The sequence below is a fragment of the Stegodyphus dumicola genome, chromosome X1 (assembly GCF_044657685.1).
Source record: "Stegodyphus dumicola isolate Sdum_Otavi_A_Nest chromosome X1, ASM4465768v1".
NCBI classification, from domain to species: domain Eukaryota; kingdom Metazoa; phylum Arthropoda; class Arachnida; order Araneae; family Eresidae; genus Stegodyphus; species Stegodyphus dumicola.
In genome coordinates, this window is record NC_140780.1 from 214,044,854 (window position 1) to 214,064,854 (window position 20,001).

At 34.9% G+C, this 20,001-nt stretch overlaps 1 protein-coding gene and 1 non-coding gene across 3 annotated transcripts in view; one reads left to right on the forward strand and one right to left on the reverse strand.

Annotated features, from left to right (window-relative positions):
* cv-c (RhoGTPase activating protein) overlaps positions 1-20,001 on the forward strand; it is a 411,227-nt gene that overhangs the window by 174,034 nt on the left and 217,192 nt on the right. The window lies entirely within an intron of this gene.
* Positions 9,373-9,445, reverse strand: TRNAS-CGA (transfer RNA serine (anticodon CGA)). The gene has a single exon. It is a non-coding gene; the product is annotated as a tRNA-Ser (tRNA).

Genomic DNA, 20,001 nt, shown 5'->3' on the forward strand with positions numbered 1-20,001 from the left:
CATATTATCGTATGCTTTTAAAGAGGAAACGCTTTTAAAGTTTATTATTATTATTATTTATTTATGTATTATACTTTTGCTATTGTCTTACTGTCTTTATGCATGAGGCAAATAAACTAAGTGTTGGTCTATGGAAGCTGTTTTTAAATTCAGTTTTGTTTATGCTCAGTCCTGTTCAAGAGGGCCTTAATTTTTAAATATCTTTTTTAAATTATCTCATATTTTTGAATTTTAGAATTATGGCAAAAGGCAGATCTCATTTGTTATTGAGTATTAATTTGAGTAACTGATGGAAAGACAGTGAAGCAGTTTATTCAATACTTTTTGAACTGTATTATTGATTAGCCTAAAATATCTGATAACTGGCCTTAAAAAAGTAAGGAACAGAGTAAGATAAATATTTTTCTTTAGATAATGATTGATCTATCAATTGAAAATTGATAAATACGTATATCTTTAAGATATTTGCCTTATTAAATAAGGGATAAAATAACTGATAGGTTTTGAGAAAAACAAGTAAGATCACTCATCAAAATGGCGAATGTCATTAAAGGCCATACACGTTTTGTTTTTATAATAAAGTTTTCAGCGGAATTTAAACTTGTAGCTAGCTATCAAAAAATATATAGCCCCTTCTTGATGATTAAGGATCAAAGTAATTACTTGTTTATTAAAAAATCCTGCAAATGTTCTTGTGCCATTAAATCAGGCTGAGTTGTTTACTTTCATTTTTATCAGCCAATCCGTTAAACGATTTCATAATTTGAGAATTAATGTAAAACTGATTTATTTTAGAGAAAGTTCTATTCGTACCTTATTCTTAAATATTTCCCCTTACAGCAACGTTCTTTGAAATCTTTTTTTTTTCTTTTTTTTTTCTTTTTTTAATCAGTTGGAATTCGTAATGTTTTTCAACTTAACAAATCACATGCTTTTTAAAATTTTCTCACTGTAAAAAAATTAGTCCTGATACTGTATGATTATTATGAACAGCAAAGTCTTTATGTCGTGGTGTTACCATAAGATTTTGTTTCTTCTTGGTGCTTAAGTAATTCATTTTTTAAAAATTGTTTTAATCTTTTAACTCTCATTTTATTTCTCAAGCATTTCAGAGTAACCATTTTTTTAATCGAAGATAAAGTTTTAATATTTCTTGGTTTGAAATTTGAGTATTTCTTGTTTTTTAGCAGTCTTGACAATTTTATAAGTTCAAAATACACTACAGGGTTTAAATATATTGTATTGTAACGTTATTTGGGTCTTGCCAGTGAGCAACTGGCGAACGAGCTGGCTGTATGGGGTTTTTCCGAGGTTTTCCCCATTTGTAATGTGTATACGTCATGGTTTCCCTTCGAAGGCAACCTTTCCCTTAGTCAGATATCCCTCATGTGCTTTGCTACATTCAAATAACTTAATCTATCCTAAGTAACATTTCGCGGATTTTAATTATGATTATGTTTTGGGTTTCATTTAAGTCAGGTAGAATCAACACGTCGATAGTAATCAAGTGGTCTCTTGCAGAACAATTTTTTTATCTGCATGGCTGTCAGGTCTCTTTATTAATTAACCCTCACATCACGTCACGACGCTATAGCACACTTTTATTATTAATAGGATTTAATAATCTTCATCGTCCATATAATCAATTATGAGGACTTGAATGCTGTAATTTCTCGAGCGTGTTACTATTATTTTCATTTAACCAATATTCCAATTTTTAGACTAAATTTTTATGGAAGAATTCGATCCCAGATACAAATAGGGTGCCTTTTTCTGATAAGGCTGTAGATATATTAGGTTATTTTGAAAGCAGGAGTGATGAAAAATGAGCAGCGCCTTCGCCGAGAATCGAACCACGGACCTTTGGAATACGCGCCACTACACCACGAAGGCAAGCTAAGAATCGTATCCTAATCCTTTTTGATTGGTATACGGCCTTAAAATAGACTTTTACCAATACAAATATTGTACCCTGAAGAGGGTTCCTGTAAGAGTTCGTGTCCATCTAAAGATGGAAAAAACCTAATAGCCCATCCAGTGCTGGCGTAAGTGGCGCCATCCTTTGGTCCGGTACACTAAGAAGGCGGGAGAAATACCTTATATACTCCCCTTTTTAAAGGGCGACTGGAGTTTTAGGGAATTCAGTCGCCAAAGGGTGTGGAGAATCATCATCCACCACCCTTTTTGTTTGGGCGCTACTTTAGAGACATTAGGTATTTTTTAAGCAGGCAAGATGAAAAATGAGCAACGCTTTTCCCGGGAATCGAACCACGGACCTCTGGAATACACGCCGAGCGTACAGGCCACTACATCACGAAGACACGCTGAGAAGGCGGGAGGAATACGTTATAAGGCAAAGAAGCTATAATAATTTCGTGTAAGGATATCATTTTTTTCGTTTTAAAATTTAATTTTATGTCTTTTAATGGCTTCGTAATAATGTAACTTTCGCAGTCTACTTGGTAATGGATATGTTAGCATTTTAATAATAGTACACATGCATTAAATACTGCGATTGAAGTTATTTTGCCTCGGTATTCTGATTGCTTTGAATCTTATTTTTTCCCTTATTTAAAAGTTCTGTCTATTGACTTCATAGCTTATATTCTGTGAAAGCGGCGATATTTTTGTCAGAGATGCACAGATGTTTCGAACGTGAAAGGTTGTCTCAAATTGAATAATATTGTTACCAAATATAAGCGAAACTAGGGAAAACGAAATAGTATGTTATATCTGCCAATAAATATAATCCACTTACTTGCATTCCTGACCTCACCTTAATGAACGTGAAAACTGATCAAGGATGGGAAAGGAATGCGTCATCGTCTGTGCAGCTGTCGGAACCGTGCTTTCCTGACCTAAAGAGAAATAAATGGGTTCTTACTTAGAATTTGCTGCCGTAGCCCCGAGCGATCTGCCGAGTCCCCCCAAGGTTTCGATTGTCACGTAGGGAAACACTTGGTGCACGTGCATCTCGTCCAGCTGAAGGACGTGCGAGTGCTTTGCTGTGGTGTACAAGAAAAAAAGTGGAGGGGGAAAATAACCATAAACTGTGTCTCATTCAATTTCAGTTTGATTTTCGGAGCCTGTTTCTATCAAGTAAATACCATTATTTTCAGCTACTGAGAGGTAAAATGATCTATCTGTAAACATGTGATCGTAAAAATAATACCCAGCTGAATATGTAATATAATAACAACAATATAACTGGCATAATGTTGATGAAAAAGGGCTCGATTCATTTCAACAGAGCTGCATAAAGCCATTTTTCTACACAATTTTCTTTTGAAATTGGTATTTGTTTCCCGAATTAAATAGTTTACAGGATATCTCTTACAGAAACATTAAGAATTGTTAATATTCTTATATTGTAAAGAGAGATTATTTTACGTTTTAAAGAAGAGTGTCTCATCGTTAGCATTGGTATGTTTGAGATAAGACAAAATGTTTGCAAAAAGTGTATTACTGAAAATGTTTTTAATTGAAAGCAATTTGATAAAAATTTCTTTGTGGGCGAGATGTAAGCTGAATAAATTAAAACTATCGCTAATATGAGCTCACAATTATTTTATATTAGAATTGATTGGCTCCGGAGATGTATAAAGAAATTTGCAGTTTATAATCAGATAGCTGTTTTCCTAAATATGTTGAGATATCTTTTCGTTAATCTCTGAAATATATACATTTTTTAGAGCAAGGAGATAAACTTAAATGTTCCTGAAATTCAATTGACTTTTTTTCGGACGTAGTTGCAGTTAAAAATTGTTAGTCCTTGTTTATGAAATGTTTGTCTGAACCGAATATAGGGAGGACGGCTGAATAATGGATCTGATATAAATGCTTTTGACGCATATTGACTTTTCATTGCTTTTTTTAAAACGTGTCAATTCCACCGGCAACACGTACTATATGTTGCCGGTATTTTAAAGAATGCCTGGCTGTTTTCTACAGGGACAAATCTTCGCTTTAACCTATGAATGGATGCGTACAAAACATATAACCGAATAATCTCGTTACAAATACTTTGCATGCTTATGTTTTCTATGCTTCCGAGTTCTTAGGATACTCATTTAAAGGTAAAATTTTGTTAATAATGTTCAGATACATAATAATTTGAGGATGAAATCTTCTCTATTGATGTAGAGCATGCGTTTGCATCTGGTCATAATCAGTGCGTAACTAACCAGCAAGCATTTAACATATTTCAGGCGCAAAACAGCTATTGGAAAATCATTTAATTTTTGCTTTAAAAAAGGTGATGACTAAGACTCTTCTGATGATACCTTGAGCTTGAAAGGGACTCCACCCTCCCCCCCCCCCCCAAAAAAAAAAAAAAAACCCACAGATGTGTGAAAATATGGCCGGATAGTTGCAGCTTACTATGCTGACTTAACCTAAGGTTAGAAGAATGAATAAAGCAACTTGGGCGGTGCCTAGAATCACTCGGAACTAATGTCAGTTATTAATCGACAAGGCTGAATTAAGGAATTTTGATGCTCCACGTATACTGTTGTTTCAGGGGTCTTCAATACTCGCTTTCTTTGTTTTGTGTGAATGAAAAGCAATCGTGAATTTGGGACTCCCCAAGGCTTGAAGTCTTAAGGCTTAGGTAGTTCCAGAACTTTATAAATTTGGCATAAATTAAGATGATTTACATAGTTAAAACCGTTCTTATGAGGCTAATGTGCATAGAGGAAGAATAGAGTGCAAAAATGTTTACTGAATTTATCCCATGCTGAGACCACTGTTTGTTTGAAGTTAACGGTAATAAATAAAATTAAATGTCACAGGAAATTATTATTTGCAGCAACTGTATAATTTTTAAATATTTTATGTCTGTTATCATTATTATCAACAGATGGATGTTTGAAGAATGATTTTTCCATGTTTCCCCCAAAGAAACTTTTAGACAACAAATTGGGAAACGCATACTGTAGCAATACAGCTGATTAAAACATCTTCGCTTTAACCTATGAATGGATGCGTACAAAACATATAACCGAATAATCTCGTTACAAATACTTTGCATGCTTATGTTTTCTATGCTTCCGAGTTCTTAGGATACTCATTTAAAGGTAAAATTTTGTTAATAATGTTCAGATACATAATAATTTGAGGATGAAATCTTCTCTATTGATGTAGAGCATGCGTTTGCATCTGGTCATAATCAGTGCGTAACTAACCAGCAAGCATTTAACATATTTCAGGCGCAAAACAGCTATTGGAAAATCATTTAATTTTTGCTTTAAAAAAGGTGATGACTAAGACTCTTCTGATGATACCTTGAGCTTGAAAGGGACTCCACCCTCCCCCCCCAAAAAAAAAACCCACAGATGTGTGAAAATATGACCGGATAGTTGCAGCTTACTATGCTGACTTAACCTAAGGTTAGAAGAATGAATAAAGCAACTTGGGCGGTGCCTAGAATCACTCGGAACTAATGTCAGTTATTAATCGACAAGGCTGAAGGTGTTGTATCGCCTTGATTGCCAGGATAAATAGCGTAAATGTAAAAAGAGCATGTGGTTGTCGAAGCTGTTTGTTAAGTAAACGTCATACTATACCTATATATATTTATATGTGTGCGTGCGTGCGCACAGGATAAAAATTGAATCATTATTTCAGACCTTTAATTTTAATTTGGAAACTTTTCTGGTTGTACTTATTTTTATCATATATCAAGCTTTATTTTATTTCAGCTTTTTAACTGCACCATATCTCTCCCCAATCCGCCAGCCTTTCTCAAGCGAAATAGCTCTGGAGAAAAGGCCATGTTTTAAAATACTAGTGATATTTCTAAACGCGACAAAGTCTTGAAGGCCCATGTAGACTAACATAATTGATAACCAGTTTAAATGCTTGTAAAAATTTTAATTTTGTATGATTTAGATATCCAATACTTAAAATTATCGGACTGGAAACTAAACGGTCAATTCTTTTGAATGGAAATCTATCCCTATTAAAAACTACGACATAACTAAAACAACTGAACGATTTTTGAAAACCCGTAAAAATTTGGTAAATCTCTTAAGAAGTTCCAAAAATATTGATTTGAAATATTATTTCTGATCTCTTTAATGATGTAAAAATGGAAATTCTCCGATAATAAGTTTGGACGTTAAACAAGAATACGTGAGAAAAAATTAAACATTTATTCCACAAAAATGTATTCTGAATTTTGAAAAATTTCTCAATATGCCACAAATATGTGTGGAAAAATTGTTAAAAAAATGCTTTTGATAGAAGAAGGTAGAAAATTGGTTCCCAGAGTTGATCGAAACAAACCAATAAAGAATTCACGGAAAATAAAATTATTTAAAAAAAATGAAAAGAAACGTATTTTAATGCATAAGAATAAAATTTGTTATGATTTTTTTAAAGTGTTTGCGTGGACTTTTCACATCTGAAATCGATCTTCGATTTCTTTATAGGCTGAAAAGACAAAGGAAAACTATAGCTAACTCTTATTGCTTATGCTCACTTGGTCTAACGTAGTCAGCCCAAGTCCACGAAATTAATTCCTCACGCGCTTAAGGAGCGCTAGATTATGCCTGCCGTTGGCAACAGCCATCAGCACCATTCAAGTGACAGTGCGATTTAGCTCAGCTCCGCCTTCAATTTTAATGGAGAGAACCCGGGGGGGGGGGGTGCGAGGTTCTCCCACCCCTCCACCCTTCCACCAAACCACACGAGAGGACTTTCCGCTCGCCGCATATTTAGAGTGCCGCTATGCCGCACTGACATCATACATTTACAAACATCCATGCCTTCTCCGGGATTCGAACCCGGGCCCTTGAGCGACGCTAACCACTATACCGGTTGGGCGGCTGTAGCTAACTCATGGAGGTAAGATGTAACTTAGTAGGAACTAAGTTTATTCTTCCTTAGGTCGGAAGCCTGCTCAGTGGTGCTATATGCTATACACCTCCATGAGCTAACTTGACCCTGTTTAGAAAACCGGAGAATGGCGGGTTGACTGCATGTGTGCTTCTGTGATTTTCTCCATGTGTAACGAGGATACAAGCTAGAGGCACCCCATGCCGTAGGCTAGCGTTAGTGTAGCGTTAGTAGTAGCGTTAGCGTTAGTGTTGTCATCAAATAAATATGAAAATCCGATCTTATATACCTTTTAACGTTTCTAAAGCGAATTCCCCCCCCCCCAAGGATTTCCATCTTCCCCAGGAATTTGTCTACCATGTAATATCAAAAGTTTTCATAGTTTTATTTTCAGTTTTAATCTTGTAAGGTATATTTTAATTTTATAACAGTTAATTTAATTGTTACGCTGAAACGAGGAAAGATAGGAAATAGCTTTCCTCGTTTCAGCGTACAAGTCCCTACCAGAATGAGTTTTTATAATCGCGTGGAATTCAAATGAATAAGAAGTAGTATTTAAGGAAGGTTCAACTTCGTGAGAGGGAGCTAGGAATCCTGAGTAGAGCCTGTTTCCTTCAGGGTAAGTCTGTGGAAGCTGTTACGCTCGGCCACATCTTACGTGCCTTGTAGATAGTCGTCGGCTACTTTAAGTGCCAACTACGTTAGATTTATTTAGCTTCGGCTACGCCTCTTAGTTAGATATAGTTAGTTCTTATTTTTGAGTTTAAGCCCAACTGGAGGCTCTGTTGTAAGCCCGAAGAAAGGAGCCGACTATTCATCTTACTGAGTCAAATAAAGGGTAGTTAACACTTCTTGAGTTTACGATTCCTGTTATTTGGACTAAGCGATAAATCGCGTAATAGTTCACCAGGTTCCTCGACATTTACTTTAGTAGAGAATAAGAGTGAGGAACTCTACAACCTCTTGCAACGAGCCCACCAGCGGCGGAGCGGTAAAGTCGCTGAACATTGGTAGTTCGGTCCGAGTTTCGAATCCCGCGAACGGGCTGGCTGCATGGGTGTTTTCGTGGTTTTCCCCATGTGTAACGTGTATACGAGCCAGTTTCCCTTAGAAAGTCCTCCACGAAGGCATCCCTTCCCTTAGGCAGATAGCCCTAGTGTGCTTTGCCATAATTAAATACACACACACCTCTTGCAACGAATCGCAGTTCTCTTGCTTGTTTACGTTTGTGTGTTGAATCTACAATCAACTACGGATTAAACACAGGTATGAACATAATAATATGATTGTTAGTAATAGACATAATAATGTTGTTCCTGTGCTTATATATCATGGGCTTTTTGCTCTTTACTTGCGTGTGATGTAAATACTACTTGTATCATGTTTATGTTACCAGTGGCTGATACTTTGCAATAAAAAAAATCTGAATGTGCTACAATATATGAATAACGTAAACAGATTTTTTTTTAAGACTCGTGAAAGAACATTTTAAGGAAATGGAGCTCGTCTTTCTTACTTCTCAAATTTTGAGTGAAATTGGAATTCCGGCCGTAGACCGTAATAAGTGCAACTTGGTTATCTTAATCCATTACTTAACAGTTTATCATTAATATTCACTTAATTTAATTCAATTTTTTGTTTATCTCTTTGCGTTTTATTTAATTTTAATTAATAATAATTTTTTGTTTGTTTATTTTTATTCACCTTTCCTGACGGCGCTCTGATAGCGCAAATGCACTTCTTATATTTGAAAATTAAAACCTGCCAGGGTATTTGTCGTTCACCAGTAATTAGCCCAAAACATTGGCACAGAATTGCAAAAGGCCAAGAAGTGTAAAAATGCAACAGCATCGTTCAAATTCTTCAACGTCTACAATAGAAATTTTAATTTTATAAAAATGAATTTTATGAAAACTCTTTTAACAATTTCTTGTCTGGAGTCTTTAATATAATCAGTGGGGGGAAATTCAGCATCTTCGTTACTGCTATTGCATTTTGTTATGTTAAGAGGTACGACACAAATAGTTTAGCAAATGATACAATATTTTCTTGATTTTAATGATTTGGAAAATTCTAGTAGTGAGACAGAACTCTGGCACAATTTTTGGGGAGAGAGGAAATTAAGCTAAGTTTTTTGAAACTATTTTCGCATGACGCCTTATTCATTCGATGAATTTCTAGACCGTTTTCCAAAAACACTTAATTTTTGTCAGAATAATGCAGAAAAGGATCGATTGAAGCATAGGAAAATAATATCCCAGAAAAGGATAGTTGTATGTGTCTGATTTTTTTTATTTATGAATTTTGTTGAATGAAAATTTAAACTTTTTAATTTCAGAGAATTTTTCATGTGGTAGGACGCTATAAAAGTTGTGCATGATGTGTGTATAATGAAACTGCTTTAATTAGTTTAGTAAAAATATTATATTTTGTTATATTTTATTTTAATCTATGTAGTATTTCTAGGGTTACCAAATATCACACTTTGTAGAGTCATTAGGTTATTTTGAAGTTGGAGAGATGAAAAATGAGTAATGCCTTCGCCGGGACTCGAACCACGGACCTCTCGAATTCGCGTCGAGCATGCTGACCACTACATCACGAAGGCATGCTAAGAAGGCGGGAGAAATACCTTATATACCCCCCTTTTAAAGGCTGACTGGGGTTTTAGGGGACTCAATCGCCAAATCCTGGTAGTGGAGAATCATCATCCACCACCGTATCAGTTCAGGTGCCACTGTAGAATCATTAGGTAATTTCGAAACAAGAGTTTGAAAAATGAGCAATGTCCTTGCCGGGACTCGAACCACGGGCCTCTGGAATTCGCGTCGAGCGTGCTGACCATTACACCACGAAGGCATGCTAAGAAGGCGGGAGAAATACCCCATAACTCGAGAAAAGGAAGCAGTTTCTAAAAAATATAATAATAAAGAGGAATTTAAAAAAAATTAACATTTTCTGCCTTATGTACATATGTTTTACTCTTCAATATAACTGTAATTACTTCAGTTAGTTAGTCGCATATTAATGAACAGTTACCGTCTAAAGTTTTACTTTATAAAGTCACTTTTGTGTTGAACTTATTATATAATATTTCTTCAAACTGAATTCCACAGTTAGTAAATTTGCTACCATTCATGCAAGTGTTCAAAACAAACATGGCGTAGAAGTATTCCATAAAATCAGCTTCAATATAAGGTTAAAGTTTGTCATAGTTTAAGTGTCACGTACTGGTAAGCTACCTTTCTATATAAATAAAATCTTTCGTTAAGATTTTTAAACAAATAGTTTATTCATTAGTTGCTTAAAACTGAAAACTCGCTACATTTTTTAAATTATGCATAAAAAGCAACCTTATACCAACATCAGTTTTTCTACTCTGTCGTCTCCGTAATGTATTTTACGCAGATCTTGTGAATTGAGCCCAAAGACTTTTTGTTTTAATGAGGGTAATGTACATAATGCCGCCTGGAGGGCGAAAATCAAGTTTTTAGTCATCGGAAAACAAACGCAAGCTCCTTGTGCACACAAAAAAGGAGTCGCGGTAGGTAAAAATTTGGTGTATTCGCACCGTCATCAAAGGAGAGAAAAAGCAACGCCCAAACGTGCAATATCTAACAGGTGTAATTTCTTCGTACCGTGTTATCTTCGCGCTGGGGTGTTTTCTGGGAAAACTTAAAAAAAAAAAAAAAAAAAAAAAAAAAAATATTAAAATCTTCATCTTCAGCAAACTGAATAAGGAACTGTGCTACTCTGAAGCTAGCGATACTTTTCTGTAAATAATTTTTAAAAAATACAAACTCGGTTGAAACGAATATTTTTTAATTTAGCTCTGATTTGTATTGATAAGCAATAAACTATTATAACATGAAAGAACAAAAGAAATAAGACTTATTATTTGCTTATATTTGGGAAGATTTCCTGAGGCAATATACATGAAAAGTATCTGTGAATGTTTTTAAACTGTTCGCTTGTTGAACTGAAAAGCAGTGCATTGTTCTAATTTGAAAGATGAATGCTTATGCTCAGAGAAAGATAGCAACTCTGAGATTTGTAATATAGATGAATAACTAATGCTGTGGTACCTTAGCAAAATATAATATGAAACGAAACAAAGTTTTAAACCTCTCTAAAAGTCAAAACTGATTTTCACTATCGAATAAAATTTATGGCGCTGAGAATTTATTTAAAAGATATTTCCGAATTTCAAGGAATTTCGAAAGCTTTCCTTTACATTTTATCCAGGTAAGCCGGCAGATTAGATGCGAATTTAACAAAATGGATTGCACGAGCTTCCCTATAGCTTACCACTGTGTGTAAACATTTTCGTGGTTTTCCTTAAGTGTGATGTAAATATGAGGGTGTTTTCTCTAGAAAATTCTCCACGAAAGCATGCCTTTGTTAGCCAGCCCTCGTATACTTTGCCATATTCAGTTAAATAAACACATAAAATCTCCGTGTTCTTAAGATGATTAAGTAATTAATTTCATGTTAGATGGTACGAAGCTTTTTGAAAACTAGAATACTTTTCATAAACAATTACAATTTAATTAGTGCTCTTCGTCCGGAATTGGATCGGATTATTTGTTTATATCAGTGTTTGCGAAGTTTTTCAGCTGCGTGACCTACATGTATATATATTACTTAGGGAAAAGAAAAAGGAAATTCCTTGATGAAAATAGGTTCATCTGATAATTATAATTTAATTCACAATTACAAGCAGATAAATATTAATAATCCAAAAATGCATGCAAATATTATTAAACTGCTTAATTATACACAACAGAAAAACAGCACTTCAAAACTTTTCGCGGCCTATGCAACTTGTCTCCATTTTCCTACCATGTATATCCATGTACATATTTTGTAAAGTATGTCTTACAGTAAAGAATAGATGAGAGCTCTCTCTCCAGCTTCATTCTAGTTTTTATTTTTGATGTAGTGATATTGAACGACACTTAAAAACAACTTTCCTTTACAATACATTTTCTCTTATGTCAGCTTACACACCCGTTACCTTTTGCCTTCGTCATTAACATCATTCTCCCTTTCTCGACCGCATATGCGACTCCACCATCGCTGCAATGGGTACCGATGCGATATGAACGATAACGCCAGCCCGCCCGCATAGAACTCGAGTAGTGTGGAGTTTATCTAGGCAGTGAAACAATTCTACATCTGCCTTAACCTGCAAGATCACCGAACTACATATCTGGGACATACTGGGATGACAGATGGAAGGTTGCACTGTGACACCAAGCACCCTTCCACGAGCTCCAAAATGCATTTTTGGAACAGGCATGGGCACTACTACTACAGCAAGCGATCAACGACGCTATTGCGAACTTGCCTTGCTGCTGTCAAGCATGCATTTCAGCTAGAGGGTATCATACCTGTTATTAGTTGATGTTTTTGCACAATCCGATCTATTTGGTCTTTTGTGATGTATGTTCATAATACATATGTTTTTGTATGTCTTAGTTTCATTGTTTTCTGTGTGGTCTGGTAATGCTATACCAACCTGTTGGATCAATTTCACGCATACCGATTAAATAGTTTTTGTATTATTCCGCGTTTTCCCTTCTTTGCTTATTTTTTAAGTAGAAGTGTATAAACAAACCGTCCGGCTCTTTAAATCGCATCAGCTTAGAGCTATTTTTTTTTTACCATAACTTTGTTACAGAATGAATTTTTACGTGGGTCTTGCTTTACATATGTTTTGCTTGTAAAACTCCAAATTTTAATCTAAAAACATAAAAACAAATTTCGGTTTTATGGTGTACTTAACTATACCTGACCCCTTAAATACATGTTGTAAGCATTTGTAATTTCTTTTCTATTTAATTTTGGACTGACAGCAAAATACTAGCGTATTTAAAAATTATCAACGGCGTCCGTTCTTCGTCGTTTTATTTCATTTGTCGTTTTGTTCTTCGTCGTGTAAAAAAATTAAAAATGCTTTTTGAAATCATTAGCAGACCGTGAATTCCACAGGAACAGACAAGATACGTGCCTCCAACCTCCACTTTCAAGGCAGCTTCCGAATTTATATATTGTATACAATGTCATCGATGATTTCATCTCTCAAGCAGAAAACAAGCAAAATAATATAATTTTTAAATGTTTGAATAAAAGTTTTACTTCAAAAATAAAAATAGTTTTAATTTGTTTCTCTGTATGTCATTTCGACATTTTTGAGCTATTTGATTCTGTGTCTAGAGGAGCAGCAAAGTCAGAGACCACCCAAGTGGCAAAAACCTTTGGCTGTGCCACTACATAAATATTTAAATGTCTCTACAAAAACCTTTTGAAGATGCTAATAAATAGCTCTATGAGTAATTTCCTGTTTACAATGAAATCACGGGCCATAAATGAAATGGGTTTTGGGCGCCGTATAATTTCTCAATTCCAGAATTTCTCTCTTTTGTGTGTCGTCTCTATTCAGAATAAAATGCTACGGTTCTAGATTGTCTCTCTCTACGTCTATTTCTGTTTTTAATTATATTCATATATATATATATATATATATATATAACGTGCAGTTTTTTTTAGTTGAATTTAAATTTAATTCAATAATGGAAATTCAGTGTTTCATGTGTTGGTAGCAGCAGAAATAATATTTATCCCAGAAGAAAAGCGAAGTATTTTTTTCCCATATTTTAAAAATCTTGACATACTAATCGTAGTTCTTAAAACTTTTAATGGTGAACTATACTGGGAAGTACTGAATTGTAATCTTACGTTTACTGGATACAAATTCTTTTCCCACCTCTGCAAACGTGTGTGGGAAACCAAACAAGCATTCAAGTTAAAATCTAGTTTAATGATTTGCTTGTTATAGTTGATCCCGTCAACTTGAGCGAACTTAAATGAATACTGTATTAATAAGTCTCGAAACAGTAATCCACTAATTTACTGGAATTCATTGGAAAATTTATTATGAGAAAGTTTCTTTATTAAGAATTTTTGAATTCTAGTAAATCACCTTATAACATACAAAGAGTTTAGAAAAAGTTACCTTACCTTGTAGAGACATTAGGTTAATTGGAAAAGCCGGAGAGATGAAAAATTAGCAACCGCCTTCGCCGGAAATCGAACCATGGACCTCTGGAATACCGGCCCAGCGTGCAGAACCACTACGCTACGAAGGCACGCTAGGAAAGCGGGAGAAATACCTTATAACCTGATCTTATGAACGCTTTGTTTTAGACTCGCATTTACAGTTTTAAGAAATGAATCAAGTACAGTAGGCTTTCAGCCGCTCTATTAGCATGGTGGTAGCTTAGTTGCCATAGCCTTTGGTCCCTGGATTCGAATCACCGACAAGATACGTATTTATGCTTGTGGCATTGAAGGAGAGGTTCGTGGTAGGGAAAGAGAGGGGGGGGGCAAGGAGACCTTCAGACCCGTTTCCTTTAAAATTGAGTCGGAAATTCTTTCTTGTCGTAATTCGGTCGCTCTGCGGTGATCTCTGGACATCGTTGTCGGTGACGAGATGACTAAGCGGCCGAAGGACTTCGACCAGTCTCCGACGAATGCTTTGAGTTGCAAGTGTCCGGCAACAATAGACTTTCAATTTGGAACAACAATATTCTTTTAATCTGACCACATGGAACCTTTTAGTAAAAATAAATAAATAAAAGAGGGGGGTGTCAAATTTTCGCACGCGCTTCGTAGGAAAATAAGTATCGATCAGAAAGCTATTTCCCATAGTTGAATTATCTCTGACGAAAAAGGGTGCCCATACGACTGGATTGGATTATTTGGATTTTAGCGAAGCACGCACGATGCCTAAGGGGAAGGTTGCCTCATGGAGGGTATTTTAGGCAAAACTGCCTCGTATTTCTGTTATACATAGTGAAAAGCACGAAATTTCCCACGCAGTCAGCCCGTTCGTCGTGATTTGAACTCTGAATAAGTAACCTATTCAGTTCGGCAGTTTTTATTCTACTGGACCGTTGGTGAGCCCTTCCCATATGATCAAAATTAACCAAAAAATCATTAATTGGGTTTTAAGAAACCAAATACAAACATTGCTACAAAAGCAGAGCTACGGAGGGGGGATACACCTTTTTATTGCATTTTTTTTTTACGGCCCGTAAAATAAATGGTTTCTCTGGAGATGAAAGTGGATTAAACCCTCTTATTTTTCATACTTTTATTCGGGGCCAATATTGCGTATTAAAGACAGGTTCCTTCTTTATAAATGATATTGTAGGACCATAAAGAACTATATAGCGAATTAAACTTTCTTAGGCAGCACGGCTAAAAATTTTAATATTGTATTTCTTTCCTAAGTTATCTCAAGTCACCAAAATTGTGTAATACCCGGCTTATTTAATTCATTTCTTCAATCAGTGCCATGGGCCTGCAACCAATCGTTTCAAACTTGCTTAGCCGTGCAATTTTCTTTAACGCCTTATATAATGTGTTGTAATAAATTAAGAGATATTATATTAAACTTCGTGAGAGTTGTCAACATAATATCTTCTGTAGTGTACGAAAGATTTCATTGTGTATATGTGTATACAAAATGAAATTTTTTCGGTGCTGGTATTTTTTACATAGCAGAAGCTTCCGTTTAGGAATTAAGTTATGGTTTTTATTTTTCTGTGAGACTAATTTAAGGAAACAGTTGAATAAATTTTAGCCTTAAAATTTGTCGATAATATTTTTATGGCTGTATTGTTTACCATATAAATCCCATCCTGTGTTACTCATTTTAATATTCATGTGACTTCTTACTTGACCTTCATACTGGCTGTTAGTGTTTCGTGATAATGTTCTAGTACCATCTTGAGTTTCAATCCGAAAACATATGCCATCTCTTTTGACGAGGCTTTACCTCGAAGCAACTGTTGTATATTTCAAGATTATTTCGAGCTGCATTCAGTCTTAGTTATGGGGTATTAAGCGTGTAAAATATTTTTATCCTCGTTTTGGCCTTGGAAATAAGACGAAGATTTATGCCTGGCCGTTGTAGACTAATTTGTGTCGTCTACACTGCTAAATGCTCGTATATAATGTCCAATCACTGTAATTACTGAACAGGATATCACATAGTTATTTAGAGTTTGATTTGTTTGTGAGTACGTTGATATTACATGTATTTAGTGCATTGGGATTTATAAGTTGCAATTATTTAAGGTATGCCGGACTTCATTACAAAACCTTAATCTTGACTGCTGTCTTTTAACTCTTGAAATGTTAAGAGCTCGCAATGTTATGTATGTGTTATTAAATTTCGAAGATATTAATGCAGCCTTCTTATGAGTAAAAAGAAATAAGAGGAAGCCCTAATATCTTATTGTTTCCAGGATTAATTCGGCCCACTAGTGATCGAATAAGTAAGATCTTTGAAACAGATGGTTCGACACGTGTTCGAATGGGCTGACTAGATGGATGTTTCCCGGTTCTCTCCATGTGTAACACTAACACGAGCCAGTTTCATTTAGATATTATTTCACCAAGTCATCCGTCTCCTTACATGGCTCGGGCTGAGTTGGGAATAGAATTCACAGACCTGAAGTGAGGAAAAAACTGAATCGAGATGTAAAGAAATCCATTAAATGACTGTAACATGTAAAATTCCATCGCCGTCCAGACGGGATAGTGGGTAGTGACGCTGGCTGCCGTACCGAAAGGCCTGTGTTCGAATCTCGGAGAAGAGCGGGACAATTGCAAATATATATTGTATTTGCAAACGTCCTGCGGCATGGGAGCACTCAAAATATTTGGCGAGCCGAAAATTCTCTCGAGTGGTTTTGTGCTATGGGAAGAAGGGTGGGAGGCCCTCGGACGTATTCCGTAAGGTGCTTTCGTTTAAAATTCGAACGGAATTGGACTAAGTCTTAGTCTCACCTATATGGTGCTATCTTATGCTCCGTGCCACGATAAAAGTTTATGGGCTTGTTCAGATTAGGTTAGACAAGAGTGATTATAAACAATAACAACAAAATTCCGTTAAGTTTCATTCCCAACTAAGCCTTCGGTTTTCAACCCGCTGTATATAAATGTAAAAAGAAGGTCGAATTTATGACCCTTTATAATCTGTTGTTGTACCAGAATAATTCCCTGGTTTGTATTAACTTATCCTAAGGTCTAACTTTTTTATAACATTCACCCCGTCCCAGTTTAGTTATAGTACGTTGTTGGGTTTTTGCAGAACCGGTGCTAGAGTTTACTGGCTTGCGTATTAAAAAAAAAGAGCCGCAGTAATTTTTTTCACCTTCTTTTCGTATTGAAAGGGGGGGGGATTCAAGCATGAAAATTATATTTGAAATAAATTTCTTACTAAAATTTTTGTGCAAATATTTTTTTTTTCTTTCTGGTTTGCATATTCATAACTTTAATTAGTTATTCATACAAGATTTATAACCTTTTTCATGACATGGTGGCATGTAGAAGTCAGTTTTAATTATTAATTTTGGTTTCGAAAAAGATCAAGCACCTCTTGCAGCACCAACAGTTAAAATCAAAAACACAGTGAAAACTTTTATGACGACTACTTCCCACATACCTCTGAAATGAAAATAATTTAGCATCGAACATCACCTCTTTAAGCCAGTCACCTTATAAGGTATTTTCTAAATGCTTTTTGCATGCCTTCGTGGTGTAACGGTAGCACACTCGGCTCATAGTCGAGATGTTCAAGCTCGAGTCCCGGCGAGGGCATTGCTCATTTTTCATGTCTCCTGCTTCTTCAAAAACCTAACGTCTTCACAGTGGCACCCGAACTAAAAGGTGGTGGATGATGATTCTTCACCACCAGGATTTGGTGATTGGATCCCCTAATCCCTAGTCGCCCTTTAAAAGGGAGAGTATATAAGTATTTTCTTGCTCTTTTCTGCATGCCTTCGTGGTATTGGAAAGATCCAAGTTTGAGTCCCGGCGAGGGCATTTGTCTCCTGCTTAAAAAAATCCCAATTTCTCTACAACCTCTGCAACTGAAATCATGTGGAATAGTGGTTGGTCGTCTTAGAGAGGGCTGATAGTATATTAAATATAATCGAGAAAATATTTAATTATTAGATACAATTAACAGACGAATTTTTAATTTTTAATTTACCCACACAGCATCGCAGATTTTCATTTAGGTTCTTTGATGAACTTTTTTAAAACCGAAACTTGTTTTTGTTTTCGAAAACATAATAATTTTATTATCATCTTTCAATAGATTTTCGAAAGCATAATAATTGTTTCATAAATCTTCAGAATTACCACCCAGCAAAAATATTTTGTTCGGACTAATGAAAAAAAAAAAAAAGTACTGAATCAGAACGGAAAAAGTGCTTAAATTTTTATTTGAAAGAATAAAAAATTTCGCACTGTTATTATAAACAAACACTGCGTGAAACTGCTAACTTATTTCCCAAAAACATGAAAATAAAAAATCTAACGTGGGCGCTGTGCGACTTCCTTGTACGGCTTATTAAATCAAACTCCTTTTTCGGTTGAAGCATAAACTGATATTAAATGTTGTTAGATATTTACAACAATAAATTGATATTAAATATTGTTAGACTAACTACATATGTAAACTGTTATTATATATATAGTTAGATTTCATTATTTGTCGGAATTTTTTTTTTATTTGACACTGCCAAAACATGAATATTTTCGTCATTTAAAACATTTCTGTAATAGGAAGTATATGACTACGATCAATGGTTGCGAAAATAATTGCCGGGTAAATAGGTACGTATATATACATATACGTTTGGTACCTCCCGATTGCAGTAAATAAAGCGACGTGTACCATTAGATGTCATAGCACATTCAAATTCATACAAAATTGCAACATTCATCGGCTAATCGGTTTTGAGTTACGCGATATATATAATGAAGCAATAGGCGTAATGATGTTGGAGATTGGATAGCTAGAGGGTAGCCGTAATGAACAGTAAACTTGGCAACCGAGGCGGCTTAAATATTCATCTTTATTTCAATTGATACTCTAACCGTGTCTATTCAAGAACAATTACATTTTTATACTGTTGCGATAGAAAGAGCATATAGCTTCTTAGCGAGAACAGAAGCAGAAGCAAAACGTCTAAGTTTCGGTTTAAGTTTCGAGTCAGTTACGTCATCAGCGTTAGTAAGTCATATGTATGGGTTGATCTAGAAATGACGCAGTCGAAAAAAATTTTGATGCATTGCAGATGATGGGAGGGGAACATATAAAAATCTGAAGAAATTTAAAGACCTGTTCCTATTTAAGTTAGTAATTTATTAGATATTTATGTATATACATAGGTACGTACGTACAGACGGCACGTAAAAAATCGTCGACATGGATTTGAGAGCGGAAATATGATACCTGAAATTTTTCGCGATTTCCTTAACCTTGTACAAGGAAGACTTCCTTTACCTCGTACTAGGAAGTAAAACCTCGTGATTCCTCACTTTACTGTAGTCATCTGGCGATTTTTAGTTATTTCATTCTTCTGTTTACATATAGGCATTTTAGTTATTTATAAGCAATTTGCGTGCATTTGTTTGATTTAGTTAATATGCTAATTACATATGTTCTTGCACACAAGAAAAATACTGGAAATTTATTCATTATTTTTAGTAGATTTTGCTGAATTAATTAATTTTTATAGAGAGTGAAATCTGTCGGTGGTATTCTTATTTTTTACTTCTCTTTCTTTTCCTTTTTTTTCCCCTCCTTTTCTTTTGTCAAAAAGTGTCAACGTATTCTGTAACCGGTTTCCTAATTTATTCTTATTCTCGCAATTGGAAATAATGTTTTAGGTCCTGGTGACGAATAAGAAAGGTAAAATAGAGCGGTAAATAATGTTAAATTACGAAAATGTTTTACAGCATTTATCATTTCAAAACTTTTATTTAAAAAATCCATGAATTTCTTACCTTTTTTAGTGCATCTAATTATCCTCAACAAACGCTATTCTTCTTTATCAAGATCATTAAAGTTATTTTCTTCAGCATGTGTCCTTATAGTGCAGAAACAATTTGCATGTTTAAGAAACCATTATTGGTGAACCTTTTAATACAGAATCTTTCAAATTTATTTGTTTGAAAACTTGGTTAAGAAATCAGCATAGATGGATGAATATTTCCAGTTTAAGTACGTTAATAATGTCTCTTTCTAGAACTTTAGTCATTTAAACCTATTTCAGAAGAATTTCCACTCTCACTAAT